General features: G+C 34.2%; 1 protein-coding gene across 1 annotated transcript in view; it reads left to right on the top strand.

The window, feature by feature from the left end:
• The window catches only part of ADGRB3 (adhesion G protein-coupled receptor B3), a 751,340-nt gene that overhangs the window by 438,930 nt on the left and 299,672 nt on the right, over positions 1–12,738 (top strand). The window lies entirely within an intron of this gene.

Genomic DNA, 12,738 nt, shown 5'->3' with positions numbered 1-12,738 from the left:
GAATTTTCCTGGTGTTCTTCATCCCTAATATGATCTACATCTGAGGTTTTGTGATGCAACTTGTCTCTCACCAGGGAGTCTAGAAAAGAAACATTTTTAGAATCTCTAGGAAAGGATCAAACTCTCTGGCAATTTTCTCAGTCTAGGATGCTGATGTAATTTAAATTATAATTAATATCAAACATATTTTTTTGCTATAGGTTGTGATATTCTGGGTATCCTCTACTTCTAGTACAGTACAGTAGTGAAGTACAGAGAATTCCAACTTGCTCTGGTGATAATATGAGCTGGATAGCCTTACTGATGTCATTTTTTTTTTCTTTTTGGAACTTTACAGACAAATTTATGGTAGTAAAATTTTTGCAAGCTTTTTCTCTCTACTAATAGCCAGAGAAAAATTTGGTGGGATAATCTAAGGTGCACTTAGTATGTTATATAGCCAAGTGAAGAATAAAATACCACAAAAATCTAGTTGAATAATTTCTGCCCAAGAAACATGTGCCATCTTGAACTCCTGATTTTAGTTTCTATATCTCTGTGAATAATAAGCAACTTTGATATAGTTTTATTATCTTTTTACTGGGTAGATTCTACTGCTTTGTTGATCTAAACAGGGGAAAGTATTAGTTAATCCAAAAGGCCCTTAGAATTATTAAAGGGACACTACAACAAGAGATAGTCCCTTATTTTGTGCCTCCTGTCAGCTACTTTTCATAGACAGCATACAGTGTTAAGTTGAATTTATGAAACTATTGGTGTCTGAGGTCAGCGTTCACCTTAGGAATCAATCATATTCCACTTTCCCTAACATGTGCCAATAACATGACTCTCATCCATCACAAAGAATGTCTCACCTTTACAAAATTCAACTTTTACGTTGTCCTCAAAGAAAACCATCTAGGGAGAGGAAGTGTGTTTACTTGTCTTTCAAAGAAGATAATCTCAAGGGATAGGTATAGTTCATGTTTTCATGATGTATCTGAAGAGTGATCAAAAACCTTGCCATTGCGACAGAGCTGCTTTCCCCATCACAGTTTTTGCCAGATTGTTTCATTATTGTTTTTTCTGGATGAGGTTTAAACAATGAAGGTTAAGACAAGTTTATTTCGTTTCTTTACATCTGTTTTCTCTTTTGACTACATTCATATATACACAATAGTTTTACTGAAGTAATGATATTGAATTTGAGTATAGGTTCTCTAAGTGTAGTTAATAGTGAAGAGATAGTGCTGCTTCTTTTTTTATACAGAAAAGATATGACTTATTTTCAAGATTGCCGCAATAAAGTTCAAGTTAGAAGTTGTGCTTTTATTTTGGTTTATCAATTTGATGTTATTTTTAATTTTAAAAAATTAATTTTTGATTACAAAAGCAATGTATGAGTATTTTTTTTACTTGTAAAACTTTAAGACAGAACTGTTAATGTAAAGAGCCCCGCTGATCATCACCATCTTGGGTCTCCACATCCACCCCATCTCTAAGATCATTCCTATTTACATTTTGTTGTTTATAATTTCAGATATCCATTTATGCATTGACATATTATGCATTCATAGGTTTTCACACTGTTTTTACTTAAATGTTTTTATACTGGATGAACACTTAGCAATCTCAATTTTAAATTCAACAAATATCTTGGAAATTTTTATATTACGCTAGCTATATTTTGTTCGTTATATCTGCTGTATTGTATAGGTATGTCATAGTTGATTTACTATTCTCTATATTGATGACAATTGGCATGATTTCCAATTAATTTTAGTCCATAAACTGTGCTTCTGTGTATCTCCTTTTACATCTCTCCGTGATGATATCTCTGCTCACCTAATCAAAAATGTTGCCCCGCTGTTCTCTTTACATCACCCTGTTTTATAATTTCACAGCATGCATTCTTCTTTTTGTTTGTTCCATCTTCCCCCACTAGAAAATAAGCACCATAAGAGAGATACTTTGTCTTTCTTATTCATCACTGCACTGTTGGTGCCTACTATACCTGTATATAGCATACATTCGATAAATATTTGTTGGCTACTTTTGTAAAAGAATGAATGTTTGCACGTCTCCTAGGTACACTTTCTATCTAAGAATTATTCCCATGTCTGTTTGATTTTATCAGTTGATAAATATTTCTAGCATTTATTAGACCTAACATTGGAAGTTTGACGGAAGAATGTTTCAGCTTGTTACAGTAGTAAGATCCATTATAAACAACTAATTTTATTTCCAAGGATAATCTATTACCCTGATTATCTCAAATAAAGGCATATCGTTTTACTATCATTAGATATAACATCTTCAGATAATTTAGAAACATAAATTTATTTTACTTTGACTCACTAATTAACAAGATATTGAAAATGCTTCATTGTATGTGATGCATGAAATAAATTCAAAGTAATTTTTTCACTTCAGATATAGGCTTATTTTAAATAGGAGAATATATTTTGTTCAGTAGATGAAGAAAAGACCTTCGATAAAATTGAACACCGCTTCATACTAAAAACTCTTAATAAACTAAGTATCGATGGAACATATCTCAAAATAATAAAAGATATTTATGACAAACATATAGCCAATATCATACTGAATGGGCAAAAGCTGGAAGCATTCCCTTTGAAAACCGGCAGAAGACAAGGATGCCCTCTCTCACCACTCGCATTTAACATAATGTTGGAAGTTCTGGCCAGGTCAATCAGGCAAGAGAAACAAAGCATATCCAAATAGGAAGATAGGAAGTTAAATGTTCTTTTAAAGTGGCTTACAAAGTTATCATTTGAGTAATTGATTATTTGCACATTTTTTGAGCTACTCTAAATTTGGATTTTGAATATTAGATCATGCATGGTGACTGTGTTTCCCGGAAAACCTATAATCCCTCCCTTAAATAGCCTGTGCTCTATATGGATCTTGTAACCATTCATCTAATACTCTCACATCTGTGAAGAACTGTTTGTTTTCAGAAAATGTTTGTTTTAATTGACTGAGGTTTTATTGTAACTTCTTAACCATGGCTTACTATGGTAAACAGTTTCATCAATCCATTTGTAATTTACTTACCTATCTTGTCATTGAAAACAAAAGCTTCTAAGGACTAGACTTCACCATTTTTTCTACATTTCAAATTGATTTACTGGAGTTGGGAGTAACAACAGTCACATCTTGACTGAGACTGACACTGGCTTATTTTTTCTCCAAGTTAAGTAATTGAATTGAAACTAATTCCTCCCCTTTGCTTCCATTATCCTTATTTCTTCATAACCAGAATATCTTTCTCTCCCTTTGTCATTCATACTGAAAGTCAAAATTTCACTTACCTCACAGTATAATGCCTAGCAAACATAAACCTAACACTTCAACTTCATCTTCTTATTTCAGGGAAGTTGACATCATTTTCTTTGCTCTGTCAATGACTGACGTATCTATACATTAGGAAGACACAACATTATATACCTTAAGAAAAATCTGTTACCTCTTAGAAATTTTAAACACTTATACAAAGTGTTACCATTATTGGATAGCCAATATTTCCCTGCAGGGAATAACCAAATGATAAAGCTTTTTTAAATGGTTCTGTTCAAACTGGGATACAGTTGGACCCAACTAAGATGAACGGGAAATAATTTTATTACAAGTATAATACAGGAGCAAAAAGAACAAGAAAGAGGTCTTCTTGGAGACTTCATTTAGGCAATTAATAAAGAAATAAACTAAGAATAGTAACCATGTAAAATAGTAATATCATGGTCTCATTGTTTGGAAAGAAATGTGGAAACACCCTTTACAGACTCACAATTACCTAACTGAAGACTTTCCATGAGCAGCAATTAAAAAAAAAAAGTTTATATTAAAAATATTCTACAAGGTATAGCCAGAATTCCAGTAGAAAACTATTTCTAGAAATTCCTGGTAATTCAATTAACCATAGACAGAATTTGAAAACTATTTAACTTCAAGAAGTTTTATTACCCTTGTAGTAGAAATTGGTCTGTTTAGAATATGTTAACATGTAACTGATTACATTATAGCAGTCGTACTTTAGAAAGAAATCACGATTGTATGACAAACATCCGATATTCAATCCTGTAAATTAACATTGTTATGTGCAGCCTCTATGGCCACTATATGTTCTAGATGCCAGCATGTTCCATTTTACTGAATAGTTCCTAAGGTCTTGTAGTTGTTCTTTTCTGTAGTTGGAATAGTAAAAAATAACTAGTTTTGACTTGTAATCTTGCCTCAGTAGATATATTTGCAGTCAGTATGTTGCAGAGCTGCAGAAGCTAAGTTAAATTTTTGGAGTTCGCATCTGAGAAGTTAAAATTCCATAAAACTTCCCATTATCCATTCAAGTCCAATCATTAATTCTCTAATATTATAAAACTATGTTATGCTTTTTGTCCTTTGATTATATTCATACTGAAAGAAATGAAAATACTAGACCCTTACATTACAAAAATACTAGTCCTTATAAAGTAAAAATTACCTGATCTCCAAAAAGATGAAATTTATGTCATAGTCAAAGATGATAGTGCCAAACTTTAGAAGAGTTATTGGTTTACAGATTTATTGTGAATAAAATGTTTGCTTCTGTTTGCAAAGCAACCCTCCTCTTCTAAAAATATTACAAAAAAAAAAATAGAAAAATTATAATTTTATAAAAATAGAAATATAATTAAAGATTTATTGGTGAAGAACTAAATGAAGCTTTTACTTTTTGCTTTGCTGTTTATGCTATAATTACTTTTTGAAGCTTTGTCTTATTCACAATATATGTTTTCTCATAAAGCCATTATAAGTATTTCAGCTTTCTTCAAATAATTTTTTCTTTTTAGTTTCTTAAAATGTTAAAAGTTTTCTTAGAATGTTTTAAGTTACATCATAGATTTAATGGGTTTTAAATCTTAAATGCTTAGTTTCTTGAAGGTGTATTATTAAATTTGTTAGCACAAAAACAATTCTTTTTTAACTGATAACGTTTACATAAATGCCTCTAATATTATTAGCAGCCCATTACATCCATTAGCTTGAGCTATAAAGTTCTAGAAATGCTGCATCATGCCCTCAACACAAATTCTCTGGGCTAACATTGGGAATCAAATGGCACTATGTATTTTTTTTTTTTTTTTTTTTTTTTTTTTTTTGAGACGGAGTTTCACTCTTGTTACCCAGGCTGGAGTGCAATGGCCCAAACTCGGCTCACTGCAACCTCCACCTCCTGGGTTCAGGTAATTCTCCTGCCTCAGTCTCCTGAGTAGCTGGGATTACAGGCACACGCCACCATGTCCAGCTAATTTTTTGTATTTTTAGTAGAGACGGGGTTTCACCATGTTGACCAGGATGGTCTCGATCTCTTGACCTCGTGATCCACCCGCCTCGGCCTCCCAAAGTGCTGGGTTTACAGGCATGAGCCACCGCGCCCGGCCCCACTATGTATTTTTTATTGTAGCCCTACCTTGACCATCTAACATAGGGGTTTGCACACTACAACCTGTGGCACAAATACAGACTACCACATGTTTTTGTAAATAAAGTTTTATCAGACACAGTCATTCCTATTTGTTTATGTATTGTCTGTTGCTTCTTTTGTACTACAACTGCAAAGTTGAGTCACAAAAGAATTCATAATGTCTGCAACTCCTAAAGTATTTACTATTTAGTCTTTTACAGACAAAAGGAAAAAAAAAAAACCCAACAGCCCCTGCCCAAAACAGTACTTTTCAGCACTTTTTATATCTTGGCACACAGAAAATATTGATTATACATCATATTGAAGTAAATGAATGAAAATATTTGCAAGCAGGGTCAGGGTAGGATACTCAAAGCTAGAGAGGATCAATATTTCCATTAGTTCTGGAAATTCTCTGTCACTTTTTGAAATTTAGATTCACCCATAGTTTGTCTCATCCTCATCTGTAATACTGAATAATGTTGTTTCCTATCCTTTTCACCTCATAACCTCTCTTCCATAGTTCTGCTTTTTTCCCCTCAGTTATCTTTTTTAACTTGCCTTTCAGTTCATTAATTCTCTCTTCAGTTTTGTCTAACCTGTTATTCAATTATCCATAGTGTTTTAAATTTGGGTTATTATTATTTTTATTTCTAGAGTTTCTATTTAATTATTTTTAATCTGCTAGGTTCCTTTTTAGGTTTTTATTTTACACAGACATTTGCAATCTGTTGTGTTTCTTTTAATGTATTAAGCATAGTTGTTTTGTAATCTGTGGCTGACATGTCTTATATTTGAAAACTTTTGGGGTTTGTTTCTGCTCTCTTTTATTTCTTCCATTTCTCACTCATTGTACTTTATCTTTCAGTGTCTAGGTTATGTCATGTTAATTGTCCTTAACAAACTATTGATGAGAATTCTTTGAGGCCAAGGATAAAATTACGTTCCTCCAAAAACGATTTATTTGCCTCTGATTAATGCTTGTTGATATTGCATTAACCTAGGATCCTTTAAGCTAAATTGAGTCTAGAGGTTCCCTGAATCACTCAAATGTGGTGAACTCAAGCTGCAAATCCTGGCTAGATCATTGTCACATTTTTCCACATATAGTTCAGAATCTCTAGCAATATTCTAATGGGAAAGTTGATCTGAAAAAAAAAATTGTTGGAATAGGAAATTTAAATCAATATCTCCCCATATGTATAGTTCTTGAATAAGATACCCACATCCCAAGCATGCCTGTAGAAAGTGCTGCCCTACACATATACACCATGGAATATTATGCAGCCATCAAAAACGATGAGTTCGCGTCCTTTGTAGGGACATGGATGAACCTGGAAACCATCATTCTCAGCAAACTGACACAAGAACAGAAAATCAAACACCACATGTTCTCACTCATAGGTGGGTGTTGAACAATGAGAACACATGGACACAGGGAGGGGAGCACTATACACTGGGGTCTGTTGGGGGGGAGTGGGGAGGACAGAGGGGGGGTGGGGAGTTGGGGAGGGATAGCATGGGGAGAAATGCCAGATATAGGTGAAGGGGAGGAAGGCAGCAAATCACACTGCCATGTATGCACCTATGCAACAACCTTGCATGATTTTCACATGTACCCCAAAACCTAAAATGCAATAAAAAAAAAAAAAAATTGTTCTCTGACCACCTTGGGTACATGTTGTCAGGACCTTCTGAGGCTGTGTCACAGGCATGTCCTCAACCTTGGCAAAATAAACTTTCTAAATTAAAAAAAAAAAAAAAAAAAGAAAGTGCTGCCCTAAAGAGCTTGTATATATCTTGTATAACACTTATATTTTCTACTTTATATTGCGGCTATTTGATATTTCCTTTTAGACTAAAGTATTTGAAGACTAGAAGTGTGTCGCATTCATTTTCGTAAATTTTACTGTGTTTACTGAAGAGATTTTTCAACTAGTTCTCAGTAATGTATTTATTCATTTGACAGATGTTTCTTGAGAACCTATTATTTGTTCTGCTGTTTAAGGTGCTTGTCACACATATCAGTAAATAAACAAACAAACAAACAAAAAACACACCTTTTTATGATACTTAAATGTGGGAGGGTCTGAGAGGTGATAAGTTTATAAACATGATAGATATATAAATTATGCAACGTGTTAAAGGGTAAGAATTTCATGGGTAGATAGATCAAGATGAAAATAAGGTAATGCTGTTTAATTCAATTGACTTATTCATATTTCTTTGACTGACTTACTCCAAGATTCCACCATTCATTATTAATGTTTACTTAGCAAGTATCCAAAATGTGTCAAAGTGTCACTTAAGCATCCGGGATCCATCTCTGGATTTTCTGAGCCACCTAATTAACTGTCTTTTTGTTTTTGTTTTTGTTTTTATTGAGACTGAGTCTCATTCTCTCATTGAGGCCGGAGTGCAGTGGCACGATCTCAGCTTACTGTAACCTCCACCTCCCAGGTTCAAGTGATCCTCCTGCCTCAGCCTCCTGAGTAGCTGAGATTACAGATGCGCAGCACCACACCTGGCTAATTTTTGTATTTTTAGTATAGACGCAGTTTCACCATGTTGGCCAGTGTGGTCTCAAACATCTGACCTCAGGTGATACACCCACCTCGGCCTCCCAAAGTGCTGGGATTACATGCGTGAGCCACTGTGCCCAGCCTTAATTGTTACATTTGGCCATTGAGTTATCTGTCCCTTTCCGCTAGCTTTCCTCAAGTGCTAGGTCTTTCATCTTTTGTCTGCTGTCTGCCTTTCTCTCTGGCCCCGCAGTGATTGTTATCCCAACTATCCAGGTAAATTATGTAATGCTTGAAGTGGTAGATATAAATTATGAAATGAAAACTAAATATTTTTTGAAATTAACGTAGCTAAGAATTCCGGCCAAAGAGATCCTTATTTATTACAAAAGGAAGAAATTAAACCAAGGATCCATGTGTGTTAGAACAAAACAAAGCAAACTACTAAAGGTGCAGAATTTACTCTCTAATATTAATTTTCTTGCATGGTACTAACATTCAGAAATGAAAACTCCCTGGCTTTGTTCATAGGTATTTCTAAATCCAAAATATTCCCAGTGATATCTAGATTACTATTTCCTTTGTCTATTATTTAGCATATGAATAATAATCTGAAAAGACAACAGTTTTTAAAGGAATAATATTGTTCAGAATTCCTCTATATAGTTTACTGAAAATCTTACGGGAGATAGGAGCTTTCAATTTGTCAGTAAACATTGTCTATTTATTTGAGGTTATGAAACTGAAAATTTGCTTTTTTTTTTTTTTCCTTGAGAGTCTTCTCTGTCGTCTAGACTAGAGTACAGTGGTGCTATCTCGGCTCACTGCAACCTCTGCCTCCCTTGTTCAAGTGATTCCCCTGCCTCAGCCTCCTGAGTAGTTGGGATTACAGGCACAGCAGGTGCCACTATGCCTGGCTAACTTTTTGTATTTTTTTTTAGTATAGACAGGGTTTCACTGTGTTATCCAGGATGGTCTTGATCTCCTGACCTCGTAATCCACCTGCCTCTGTCTCCCAAAGTGCTGAGATTACAGGCATGAGCCACCACACCTGGCCTTCAAATTTTTAATTAGTAATATGAAATAAGGCATGATAATGAAAATAATTGCAATATATCTAATCACTTTAAGCTCCAGATTACTGAAAATTGGCATAATGTTTCCTGTTGTATGCAGGTAAATGATAAGAATCAACAAAAAAGTTCTCTAGTATGGGAGGTGCTCATAAAGGTTTGGGGTATGCATGAGTTGTCTGGTTCATTGGATGGTTAGTGGAAGAATGTACCAAGGAAGGATAGTTATTTCTATTCTCTTGTTTGAACAATGCGTCTTACGTATCTGGAAAAGTTATTTTTTAAAGCTATTGTATACTTTGGGAAGGATTTCCAGAGTGGAAAGGGAAAAATTAACCTGGATAAAAATATTGCCAAAAGATGCCAATCAGAAGACTCCTAGGGGTCATAGGAAGCTCTCTTCAGTGTCTATACTGTGTGAAATGTACACTTTGCCTCATCCATTTCTTCTTATTTACAGAAAGTCATTGAAGTCAGTTTTCAGGGTATTTACTTAAACTAAATGCTCTAAAAATCAATAATAGCAAAACTTGGAATTCATCCAATATTTCTCACCAATTTAGACTGTTCTCAGGGACTCTGGGATGATTTCAAGAGACATTTAAAGAACAATTTTAAAATTATGTTATTAATATATTAATGGATATAGTATTTGTAAGAGCAACCCAGAGCTGGTTGGTAAGGATAGGCCCTGGCTAACCTCTCTTAATTCTCTAGTGTCTGTGGTTCTATTTTGAAAAGATGCAGGCTTTATATTACTGAGAATTTATATTAGGTAATTTTAGCACTGTATTTTTCCCGTCATTTGAATGACTCAAGCTATTTTTTTTTTCTATTTTACCCTATATAAACAAAGACTGGACATTTTTCTTAATATTTAATTTGTTATTTCATTTTCTTATTTTAAACCCCCAATCCAGAATTGCCCACTTGTACTACAGTTAATAACCATTTTGCAGGTTTGGTGTACTTCAGCGATTAAAGGTACCTAATATTGACTCTTTTAGACATTATTAACAAGCAATCTATTATGCATTTGCAAATAGCTCCCAAAATTCCTACTAATATGTTTATCTAAATTATTTAAAATAGATTTGAATGAACATCAGTAAAGATAAGATAAATCTAAAGAAAATTATTTTAAGGTTTGGTAATAAATATTTAGGGTATGAATCCAAATTTGGAGGCCACTGAGGAAAAGCAATAGAATAAAAATGCATGTATCAATTAATGATTTTGATTGAAAAAGATGAAACCTTCTGTTTAATCATTTTCATTTTATATAATGGCATAAGTAATTATACTTGAGGGCTATAAATCAATAATAATATTTTGAAAGTTATATTTGGAGTCAAGCTAAGATCTTATTGCAGATAATATATTTTGGAAAGAATGAAAACAAAAGAAGCCATTTAAAATATACATAAACATGGTCTACAAAAGAAAAGCAATTTGGGAACTTACATTTTAAAAGACATTAATGTCTTCAATATAATAGTAAAACATGAAACTGCCAATATATAGTATATAGAAGGCTGTCTGTTACTCACTCTACTTTGTACAAGTGTTTCTTTTTCAGTATGAACTAGTGTTGTTCAAGTGTTTTTTGATACTCTTAGTACAACTGGGCTTTGGCAAGAATTGGGCAAGTTTCATTGTCCTGAATTTTCTCTAGTATAGTAAGCTAGCAGTATTCCAAAATGTGATGTACTCTGGGCTAACTCAAAGTAGATGGCACTATTTCCTGTTACTAATATTTGTCATTACAATCTTTAGCAGTGAGGTTGTATTTACTAGGTTTTATCAAACTATGTTTGAGAATATAGCCAAAGATTTGAAAGTTAGTGCCATGTTTTTTATTGATTTTGTTGGTTGGTTGGGTCTTTTGGAGAATGGGAAGAGGGAAATAGTAGTAGCACTGAAGAAAGATTGCTAAAAAGTACATTTTTAACCAGTTCACACCTCACAGTGGCAGCTACCCAGGAATTGCTGTGTGTGGATAGCTGTGTGCTTAGTCAATGAGGCTTAAGCTTTTTTGTTAGAAACATAATGTACCATGTAGTCTGAGAATTCTGCCCAACAAGGTACTACTTCCTAAAGTCTATAACCTGTCAGCTTCCTTTCTGGAATTATACACACGTATAGGTCCTTTATACTTTAAGACTTGAGCCTACACTAAAATTGGAATTCAGAGAAACAGCCAAGACTGCCCCGTATCTGCTACCTACAAAAGGAGTTGCATTTATTTTCTTTCACTGTTGTGAACTTCAAATCTCAGGACCAGGTAGTTGAGATTTAAAAGGTAAAAAGTTTAACATGACTGTTCTAAATTCATTAGCATTCACCTCTCCTAATCTATAAACATATGGAAGATAGAAGAATATCTGATAATCCAAGTAGCTTTGACATACTGAACTGATGTTAGTGCCACGGTCTGAATGTTTGTGTTACCCCAAATTCATATGTTGAAACTTAATCCCCAGTGCAGTGGTATGAGAGGGGCATCTAAGAGGTGGTAAGATCATGGTATTCTTGCTCTCATAGAAAAGAACCCAAAGAGCTTGTTTATCCCTTCTGACATATGTAGAAATGTAGATGGCAACACCTATGAGGAATAAGCACTCACCTAACACTGAATCTGCTAGTCCCTTGATTTTAGACTTACCATCGTCCAGAACTATAAGCAATAAATTTCTGATGCTTATAAATTACCCAGTGTGAGGTATTTTGTTATAGCAGCCCAAATGAACCATGACACTTGAAAAGTCAAAAGAAATTATTTATGAAAGAGAAATAGGTAGAAAGAATTGGAAAATATCTTAGACAACTGGCATGTATTGCAGTTAAAAGAAATACACCTTTGTTTAGAAAGGCCTGACTACCCATAAGTCTGTCACAGGTAAGCAACCATCCCTTTAGTAATTACTGCAATTAAAAGATATTTCATGCCTCAGCTTAATGTAGTTCCTGTGTTGATAGATCTTTTCAGCCTGACCTGAGTATGGATCACAAGTCGCTAATATGTATGATCTTCAAAAACTAATAACAAGAAAATCTGTTCTGTATAGTTTCAGGCATGCAAAACTGAATAGACTCTCTTAAATGGCATTGATTTCCTCAGGGAGACCTCTTCCTTCTATGGATTTCTTTGGATCCTTCCTATATGATACATTTCATTTTTTCCAACACCTGCATAGTTCTCAGAGCAGAGTAGCTATGTAATAAATATTTACTGAATTAAAATGGAATGAAGCTTTTAATTTTATGATAAATTTAATTAGATTTTCTCCGTGTCTTTATTGACATATATATTATACAAAGACATGTTCAGTTTTATGGATCAATAAAATACTATTTCTGAGTTGATAGGTAATTTAGTTCAATATAAATAAAAAAGCAATTGTGTGTGTGTGTGTGTGTATGTGTATGTTTAGATGGAGTCTTGCTCTGTCGCCCAGGCTGGAGTACAGTGGCACAATCTCAGCTCACTGCAGCCTCTGCCTCCTGGGTTCAAGCAATTCTCCTGCTTCAGTCTCCCAAGTAGCTGGGACTACAGGCACACGCCACTGCACCCAGCTAATTTTTTGCATTCTTAGTAGAGATGGGGTTTCACCATGTTGGCCAGTCTGGTCTCAAAGTCCTGACCTCAGGTGATCTGCCCGCCTCAGCCTCCAAAAGTGCTGGGATTACAGGCATG

This window comes from Aotus nancymaae, unplaced genomic scaffold, assembly GCF_030222135.1.
Source record: "Aotus nancymaae isolate 86718 unplaced genomic scaffold, 86718_ANA_hifiasm-v0.15.2.pri h1tg000040l, whole genome shotgun sequence".
NCBI lineage: Eukaryota > Metazoa > Chordata > Mammalia > Primates > Aotidae > Aotus > Aotus nancymaae.
This window is presented reverse-complemented; position numbering and strand designations above follow the sequence as displayed.